Consider the following 9,089-nt stretch of genomic DNA (forward strand, 5'->3'; position numbering starts at 1 on the left):
AAATAAATAAATAAATAAATAAATAAATAAATAAATAAATAAATAAATAAATAAAACCTTTAAAAAAGATATGTATTCTGGATTAAATATGTTAGAGTTCATATTTATCAAATTATGGCATTGGGCTTTTTGAAATAAATAAACCCTTGGCCTACACCAGTGTTTCCTACATTATTTGTGAGGATAAACTTTTTTAAAAAATTAATTTGGGATAAACATGTGGTACTGCAATTGAAGTCAGGATCTGGAAGAGATACATGCACTCCCATGTTTGTGAGCAGCCAAGATATGGAGACAACTTAAGTGTCCATCAACAGAGGAATGGATAGGGAAAACACAATGGAATATTATTCCGTCTTAAAAAAAGAAGGAAGTCCTGTCATTTGCAAGAACACGGTAGGATGGACCTTGAGGACATTATGCTAAATGAAATACACCAGACACAGAAAGAGAAAGACTCTATGATCTCACTTACGTGTGAAATGTAAAATCGTCAAACTCACAGAACAGAGGGCAGAATGGTGGCTGCCAGGGGTTGGGGGCAGGGGGAACGAGGAGCAGAAGGTCAAAGGGTACAAAGTTTCAGTTCTGCAAGATAAATAAGTTGTGGAGATCTACTGCACGGCACAGTGCTTATAGCTGACAATACTGTATTGTATGCTTAAAATTTGCTAAGAGGGTACGTCTTATATCAAGTGTTCTTAACTATATACACACACAAATAATAATGACAATAATAATAATGACGGGACAAGAGGAAACTTTGGGGGGAGATGCATATATCTGTGGCCTTGGTTTTGGTGATAGTTTCACAGGGGTACACTTCTCCACAAACTCACTGAGTTATATACGTTAAATATCTACAGCTTTTCACATGTCAATTAAAAAATGTGAGGTTCTGCCCAAGTAGGAAGCACTCACCACCTACACCACACCACGTAGGATCAGTCATACCCGATCTGCTTTATGCTAATGCCATGACCCCCCTAATCAGGCAATCGGATGCCACATCGGTCTAAAGACTTCTAAGCACATTCTGTCAATGCCTCTGCTTCTTATAGACCAGTCACACGCAAAAATTCATAGACCAGCACTGGTCCAGCCAAGTCTGTCAAAACCATATCGCAATTGTCTATGAAGCCAATTTTAAATGCTAGGACCCTCAACACTTTATGGAGTAAATTTCCTAAAAATGGAACTCACCGATAAACTGTCACACCCTTAAAATCAACATCAAATGATACCCCAGCATGCACTGTGGCAGGGATTTCAAAATGAATAAACACTTTTTCTCCTCTGCCTGCCTTTTCTTAGGTCCTCTGGCAGCTGGGTGCCTTCTATGAAAAGCCTCCTCAGGCAGGTAAAACTCCAAGGTCTAGATGGTGACAGAGTCAAGATTCAGGGGTGCTAGGAACACGCTGAAGGAGTCAGGTTTTACTCAGAAATATTCCCCTTGTCTCCCGAGATCCCATTTTGAATAGGCTTACTACCCTCATAGCAGACAATGTACCATTATTCCAGAAATGACTCCGTGCCAGAAGATTTGTTTGACTTGCTTTCTTGAGTGGTTTGTCTTATTTAGTATTTCGAATACACGATTCTCCCGAATGTGTGTGTCCACAGCTCTCCGTGGGTGCACACGTAATAGTAACAACTCCTGCCCAGGAATGGATGTGACTGAGTACAGAGGACCATCTGAACGACAGCATCATGTCAGAGTGCTAATGCCTCCAAATAAGTATCAGGCTACAATCAGTTTCAGGTCACAAAACAAAAGGAAACTGGTTTCATAATAACTAACCCCATACAAAAACATTAATGGATCCACATGCAACTCTTAGGAAGTCATAAAAACATTCAGACAGCATTGCTCTGGTTTAGAGAGCTCCATTTCATCTCCCAAGGAGAAATGCATCGTCAGCAAGCATTTTGCCAGGATCTGGCAAACGTTGCCCTTGGAAGTCTATGCCAAGAGAATAAGAGAGAGCAAATATTGGTTTCTGTTATGTAAACAAGTCATGCTCTTCTGTGCTACAAGTTGAACTAATGGGAAGGTAGACAGCCCTTAGCATGTGCAGGTCCCTGAGATGAGACATGTTTTCACTTCAAACTGATGACGCCTGATAAATATATTTTGTTAATAGAAACTGCATTTCACATCCGACAGTAATTACCACATCACAGAGAGATCCTTCTCCTCTCTATAGTGTGTTCAGCAACCTCGTGGGATAGACAAAGCCTAGTGTATGCATTATAAGTAAGACAAGAAAGGAAGCAAATCTATCCATTTTATCAGATTACTCTAAATAAACTATCATAAAGCATTACATCAATCAAGATTTCTCACCTAGAGTAACACTGCATAATAACTGCATGCTAAGAATGAGTTCTGGACACAATGAAATAATATGTCATGAGAATAAGTAATTTTTATGAAGGCTGATCATAGGCTGCTTAAGTATTAAAATATTAAAACTTGTTTAAATTTTGACTGATTTGTACTACTTGTGATATTTTGCACCACTCGATGCAAAATGCAATTTATAAATGTTATCTAAAAATAAAGACATATATATACATACAACTCTCATTTGTATATCCTAAAAAGTCATTTGCTAAATATGTTCACATAAAATGAGCAAATAAAAGCAGTTTGACATCAGGGGCACATAAATTAAAATACTCATCTCAATGTAAAAATTATGCTTTAGATACCCAAATTTCAATAATGGAAACAAAAATCAGTGTTAACCTGAAATTAAGTGCAAAGCATACATAAAAAAACATAAAATTGCCACAGTACGCTTAGTTTTCAAATACCGTTTTACTAGAATACCCAAAGTAAAAATTTAATATCATTTTCATCATGTCTATGTAATTAAAAATGCAGTTTCCTACCAGTGATTTTATCCTGACAAATTTGGCTTGAGCGTATTCCTGTGTACAACTGAATCAATTTCACACTTACTCACCTCCCTGTCTCTGGGAGGTGGTCCATTCACTGGTTTGATGTTGCCATAGCAACCGTGCAACATGGTAACCGGCCAGCCAAGCGCTGCCTGTCAAGTCCCAGTATATGGTGAACTGCCTCATGCAAATAGCAACACCGAGCCTTTACAGATGGGCCTTCCCGCTCGTTCTGAGCCTGGTATTTTAACGTCGATATTTTAATTCCAATTAATGGTAATCCAACACTAAAAAGCAAATCGAAGATTAATTTTTGATTGCTCATCCTGAGAAGTCGGGTGGTACTACTTGGTTTTTCTTACAGAACCTCCCTGGTAGCATGACGCGTCCAGATCCGTTTCTTAGGTTTGCAGAACAAAGTGCCACGAACTCGGAGGTTTCAAACCACACAAAACTATTCTCCGAGCTCTGGGGGCCAGGAGGCCAGCATCAGGGTGTGGGCAGGGCCATGCTCCAGGGGAGAACGCATTGCTTCCTCCCAGCCTCTGGGGCTGCCACCAAGCATCCGCGGTCCCTGGTTTGTAAATGCGCTTCCTCCGTCTCTGTCTGCTTCATGGAGCTGTCTTCCCTCTGTCCCAGTCTGTCTCCAGTAAGGACGCTGGTCACACGAGAGTCTGGCCGCTCTAAGAACGGATCTTAACTAATGACTGCTGCAAAGACCCGATTTCCAATAAGGTCACCTTCAGAGCTTGCGGGGGTTAGGACTTCAACAGAGATTGGGGGAGGGGCACAATTCAACTCACAACTGTGCCATTGAGGAAACGCTTGTACAAAATGAAGAAAAATCCAAGGTCCCATGGGTGCACCGCTTCCTTCATCTGCGGGGATGGACTGCCACAGGGAGAACAGTGAGCTGAGAAGAGGGGTGGTTTCGCAGGTGCCAAGGGACAGGCTGTGACAGGAGATTCTGGGAGTTAGCACTGCTCCGTCCCTCATCTCTGCATTCTAGGGCATCCCCATGGGCCTCCAGCAAGTCCCCCATCACTGTGGGGGGCAGCAGGAGCAAGAGGGGGGAGCCAGCTCTGCGAGGAGGCTAAGAAACTCCCAGGGCGGGGCGGAGGTGGGGGGCATCTGCATGTATCATCCCTCAGAGGAAGCTGGGTGGGTGAGCCGTTGTCTGCACAAGGATGAATGCCTCCCTCCCTCTTCACTTCCTCTGGCTGCTTGTGGCCACGTTGTTTTACACAGACTCCATCGGCAAACACCTTACAGAGCCCCCACTGTGCATTCTTCTCCATAGCTGCAAATCAGTTTTTTTTTAAGATTTTATTTATTTATCAGATTGAGAGAAAGAGAGCATGGGGGGGGTGGTAGGGGCAGAGGGAGAAGGAGAAGCAGACTCCCTGTTGGGCAGGGAACCCGACTCAGGACTCGATCCCAGGACCCCGGGACCATGACTTGAGCAGAAGGCAGAAGCTTCACCGCCTGAGCCCCCAGGCACCCCTCACAGCTGCAAATGTTGTGCAAGAAGCCCCGTGGAGGGACACTCCCTCAGGGTACTCAGGTAGCCCTCCGCAGCTTTGCCCAGGTTCAAAGTGGAGCTTAGCTAGCATCACAAAGAATGCCTTCACTCCTGCTGAGGCCTCTTCCAAATGGGAGAGGCCAGAAGAGCAGGAGGCAATTCAAAACTGATTTGTGGAACATAAGGAACAGCATGGAGGACATTAGGAGAAGGAAGGGAAAAATGAAGGGGGGGGAATCAGAGGGGGAGACGAACCATGAAAGACTACGGACTCTGAGAAACGATCTGAGGGTTCTAGAGGGGAGGGGGGGGGGGATTCGGTTAGCCTGGTGATGGGTATTAAGGAGGGCACGTACTGCATGGAGCACTGGGTGTTATACGCAAACAATGAATCATGGAACACTACGTCAAAAACTAATGATGTAATGTATGGTGACTAACATAACATAATAAAATAAGATTTAAAAAAAAAAGCCTGAAATCACAGTATTTTTCTTTTCACTGCAAAGCTCCTATATTTGGAATCCTTCTTTAATAAAACTGAAAATGAGATTTTAATAAAAAATTACCTTAATTACTCTCAGAAGATGCTTACCATTGGTTCCTTAACCCAAACTAACATGTAGCCCCACTGCATGATAACATGTGTATATGTACCTACATCTATCATCTATCTATCTACTGGCCTATCAATTTATATATATATATATATATATATATATATATATATATATGAATTGTGTAAATTCTTTTTATCACTACACAAGAATAAAATTAAAGAAAGTCCACGTGCAGTCCTTCAGTTTCTATTTGCATAATCCCCATTGCCTTTTTTTTTTAATTCTTATGTTAATCCCCATACATTACATCATTAGTTTTAGATGAAGTGTTCCATGATTCATTGTTTGTGCATAACACCCAGTGCTCCATGCAGAATGTGCCCTCCTCAATACCCACCACCAGGCTAACCCATCCTCCCACCCCCCTCCCCTCTAGAACCCTCAGTTTGTTTTTCAGAGTCCATCGTCTCTCATGGTTCGTCTACCCCTCCGATTTCCCCCGTTTCATTCTTCCCCTCCCGCTACCTTCTTCTTCTTTTTCTTAACCTATATTGCATTATTTGTTTCAGAGGTACAGATCTGAGATTCAACAGTCTTGCACAATTCACAGCGCTTACCAGAGCACATACCCTCCCCAGTGTCTATCACCCAGTCACCCCATCCCCATCGCCTTTTTAAGTGCTGAGTAGGCATTGCGACTCTTCCCTTTCGATAATTTATTTACCTATTTTCATCCATTCTACTTATACAATTGAACATTTTTCTTCTCTTCTAAGGTTTTAGACTAAACATACCATTTCCCACTTTGAGCTAGAGATCAAGGCAACTGTCCCCAATTTCAAGTAAACCATAGTGGTCTTGTTCAAACTGTGCTTTTGATACCAGCTGAATGGGTAACAACCAGCATTATTTCTAGACTTGAAAATATCAGACTCTATCCCATATGGTAACAAGCATTGTTTGTGAAACTTTTGCTTCAATTATAATTTATACTTATGTTTCAGTTACAAGTGTGTACGTATGTCTGTGTGGTGTATAAATATGTTTGGCACAGTGTTAAATGTAATAGTTAACGTGCATCATGATAAAAAATCTGAAAGCCATGTCCCTTCAGGGACCTCTCCCATTCTGCTTGAACACTAGCAAACGTCATCTGAGCTCAGCTAACGCATGTGCCTGTGACTCTATTCTTCCGCCTCCAGAGTTACAGTTCATGAGTCCTTGAGGAAAACTTGTTGAAGAATTGGATAAAATGATGAATAATTGGCTTAAGGAATACACACAGGTCCAAACATTTAATGATCCTCTTCTGAGGAGAGCCAATGAATCAACAGCTACTATTAAACACCTGCTAGGTGTTCAATGCTAGCTAATAAAAATAAATACAGAAGTTAGATTTCTGTATGGTCTGAGAATTTTGCATTTATTAGATAATATCCAGCTCTCTTCCACATATAGGAGAGACCATCACCAAAAGAGTAGAAGGCACCTAGGTGTGGGATAAAAGATGATAAACAGAGATTTGATTTGAGAAGCTAGTACAATCTGGAAAACATTAACCCCCCCAGCCCATGACCAGCACCAAGTAGACAGTAATAAAACCATGACTAGTACTCAGTTACAATGGCAAAAGGAGTAGCTCAGACTTGTGAGCCAAATAAAGGTAGCAACTCAAGGCAAAAGAAGGATGAACACTCGGAGACAGGTATTTATAGGAAAGTTTGTGAGGTGAGGGCTGACCTCAGATTTCTGCCTTTAGTTGAAGAACAGCAAAAGACTCTGGAAAAGAAGCCAAAAAAAAAAAAAAAAGGTCAGAGTCACAAGACGGGGCAAAACCACAGAAGTCAGACTAGAAAGACTGCAAGAAGGCGAAGGATGGCCGTAGGGCACAATTTCTGTCATTTGTCGGCAAGTCAACCCAGCACTGACTTGTTGGATCCATGAACAGAGTGTAAAATAAAGAGATTATTTGCACCCAAATGCAGAACCCCCCAACAGGCTTCAGAGCCCATCAAGGAAAAGCAGCACCACCGTGACTCGGGGAGAGCGCCGGGGCTTTGGGACACGGCCGTTTGTCGGGGATGATGCCACTCTTTGTCAGAGCCAGCCCCGGGGACGGTCTCCAGCCCAGGAACGGTGTGAAAGCATGTCTGGTGTTCGTCCCCGAAGCACTAGCGTGGCCTGCAGCAGAGGAAGGAGGGGAGGACAGAAGGGCCGCGGAACGCCCCCAGGGGCAGCTGAGAAGTTGGGGTGATGAGCACACGAGACACCTGCCAGGGGGATTCCTTACACGCTGGGGGGAAGGCACAGCCCCGAAGCAGAACCACACTATCTGCAACAGGGGTGGAAACAAAGCCACGGCAATGCTGCTTGCGGTCGACCCCATCACGTGCGGTAACTCAGGACACCGGCAGATAAAGCACACCAGCTCTGCCCGCGGTGGCTCCCAGTGTAATGAGAGCGAACGGAACAGTGTGAACTTCCGGGAACCTATGATTAAGCACAGGGACCAGTGTCGACAGAGGCAGCGTGTCCTGCAGGGCTTCTGATCCAGACTGGCGGGCTCACGGACGGGACGCTTCCTGGGGAGGAGAAGCAAGGACGAGAGCCTGAGGGTGAAGGAAGATCAGCCCGGCGAAGGGCAGGCAGGCGGACCTGGCAAGAGGGAGAGGCTGGGCCAGGGCGCGCACACGGTTCACGGCCGCCACACGCGTGTGCAATAGACGAGACGCACCGGAGAGCGTGCTTCGTGACACTTCATTCTGCTGTAAGGATGAGATACGCAAACAGCGTCCGATGTGAACTGTGGGTATGCTGGCGGCCGGCGACACAAAAGCAACGTGCTCCAGATCCACTGGGGATGGGTACTGGGTTAAGAACCCAGGCAGAGGGGCGCCTGGGTGGCTCAGTCGGTTGAGCGACTGCCTTCGGCTCAGGTCATGATCCTGGAGTCCCGGGATCGAGTCCCGCATCGGGCTCCCTGCTCGGCGGGGAGTCTGCTTCTCCGTCTGACCCTCCCCCCTCTCATGTGCTCTCTCTCTCTCATTCTCTCTGTCAAATAATAAATAAAATCTTTAAAAAATAAAAAATTAAAAAAAAAAGAACCCAGGCAGAGCCGAGAAGAGAGTGAGTGAGCTGTGAGACAGGCCAAAGACAGAGGGAATAAATAAAAGTAAAACCTGCTTCCACAAACAAGAGTGTTGTATGGGTGGTAACCACGGCAGGACCGAACCATTAACTTGACACTTCCAGGATGACAGCTCTGTCACCCACTGGTGACGCGCAGGACTGGCCCCGCACGTCCTCGACCCAAGGAGAGCAGACAAAGCCCATCTCTGACAGCAGGCTAATGAACTAGCCACAGCTGTAGCCAGGTGAATCTGCTCTCGGATCGGGAAGTCCAAGGCATTGGCCCAGGGCACCTTCTACCCAGGGGCCACTGGACTGAGCCTCAGTTTGGATCCTCAGAACCCCATCATCATCATCATCATCATCATCATCATCAGTGTCCTAGGACTCCCAGAGTATGGGCTTCTGCCTGCTTGCATTCCACCTTGCTCTTCCTGGGTGTTTCAAATGAAGTTAGTCAATGGAATGATTTAGGCATTTTCATTTGGTGCGTGAGCTTTTCTGTTCAGCAACCGCGGGGACAGCCCTGGTGGTGCATCTGGAAGCCACCCCTTGTATCGGGATTACTCCCCGCACATCAGTAACCATCAGGAAAGCCCAGGAAATGTAGTGCACTTAGAATAACAGACGTTAAGTTGTGGAGTGATGAGAGATCAGCTGAGAAAAATAGTCAGGGATCAAATCACTAAAAAAAAAGGCCTTTCCTACAAAGCAGAAGGGTGAAGAATTCCTCTCCTAGGCAATGCAGAGCCATGGAAAGATTTTACAGAGCAAAAAAACAGGATGGTGTGTGGGGAAATTCTGGACTGACTGTGGAGAATGCATGGGGTGGGGGTGGGGGTAGGGCTAGATTAGAGGTTAAGATGGTACCGAGCAACCTCAGACCTGGGGAGCCAGCCACAGAAAGGGGTCTACTACAGGGTTGGGCAAATGAGTCTAAAAGAGGAGACAGATGTGGCTAAAGACCTAGG

This window comes from Mirounga leonina, unplaced genomic scaffold (assembly GCF_011800145.1).
Source record: "Mirounga leonina isolate KUSES-001 unplaced genomic scaffold, KU_Mleo_1.0 Mir_127, whole genome shotgun sequence".
Classification (NCBI taxonomy): Eukaryota; Metazoa; Chordata; class Mammalia; order Carnivora; family Phocidae; genus Mirounga; species Mirounga leonina.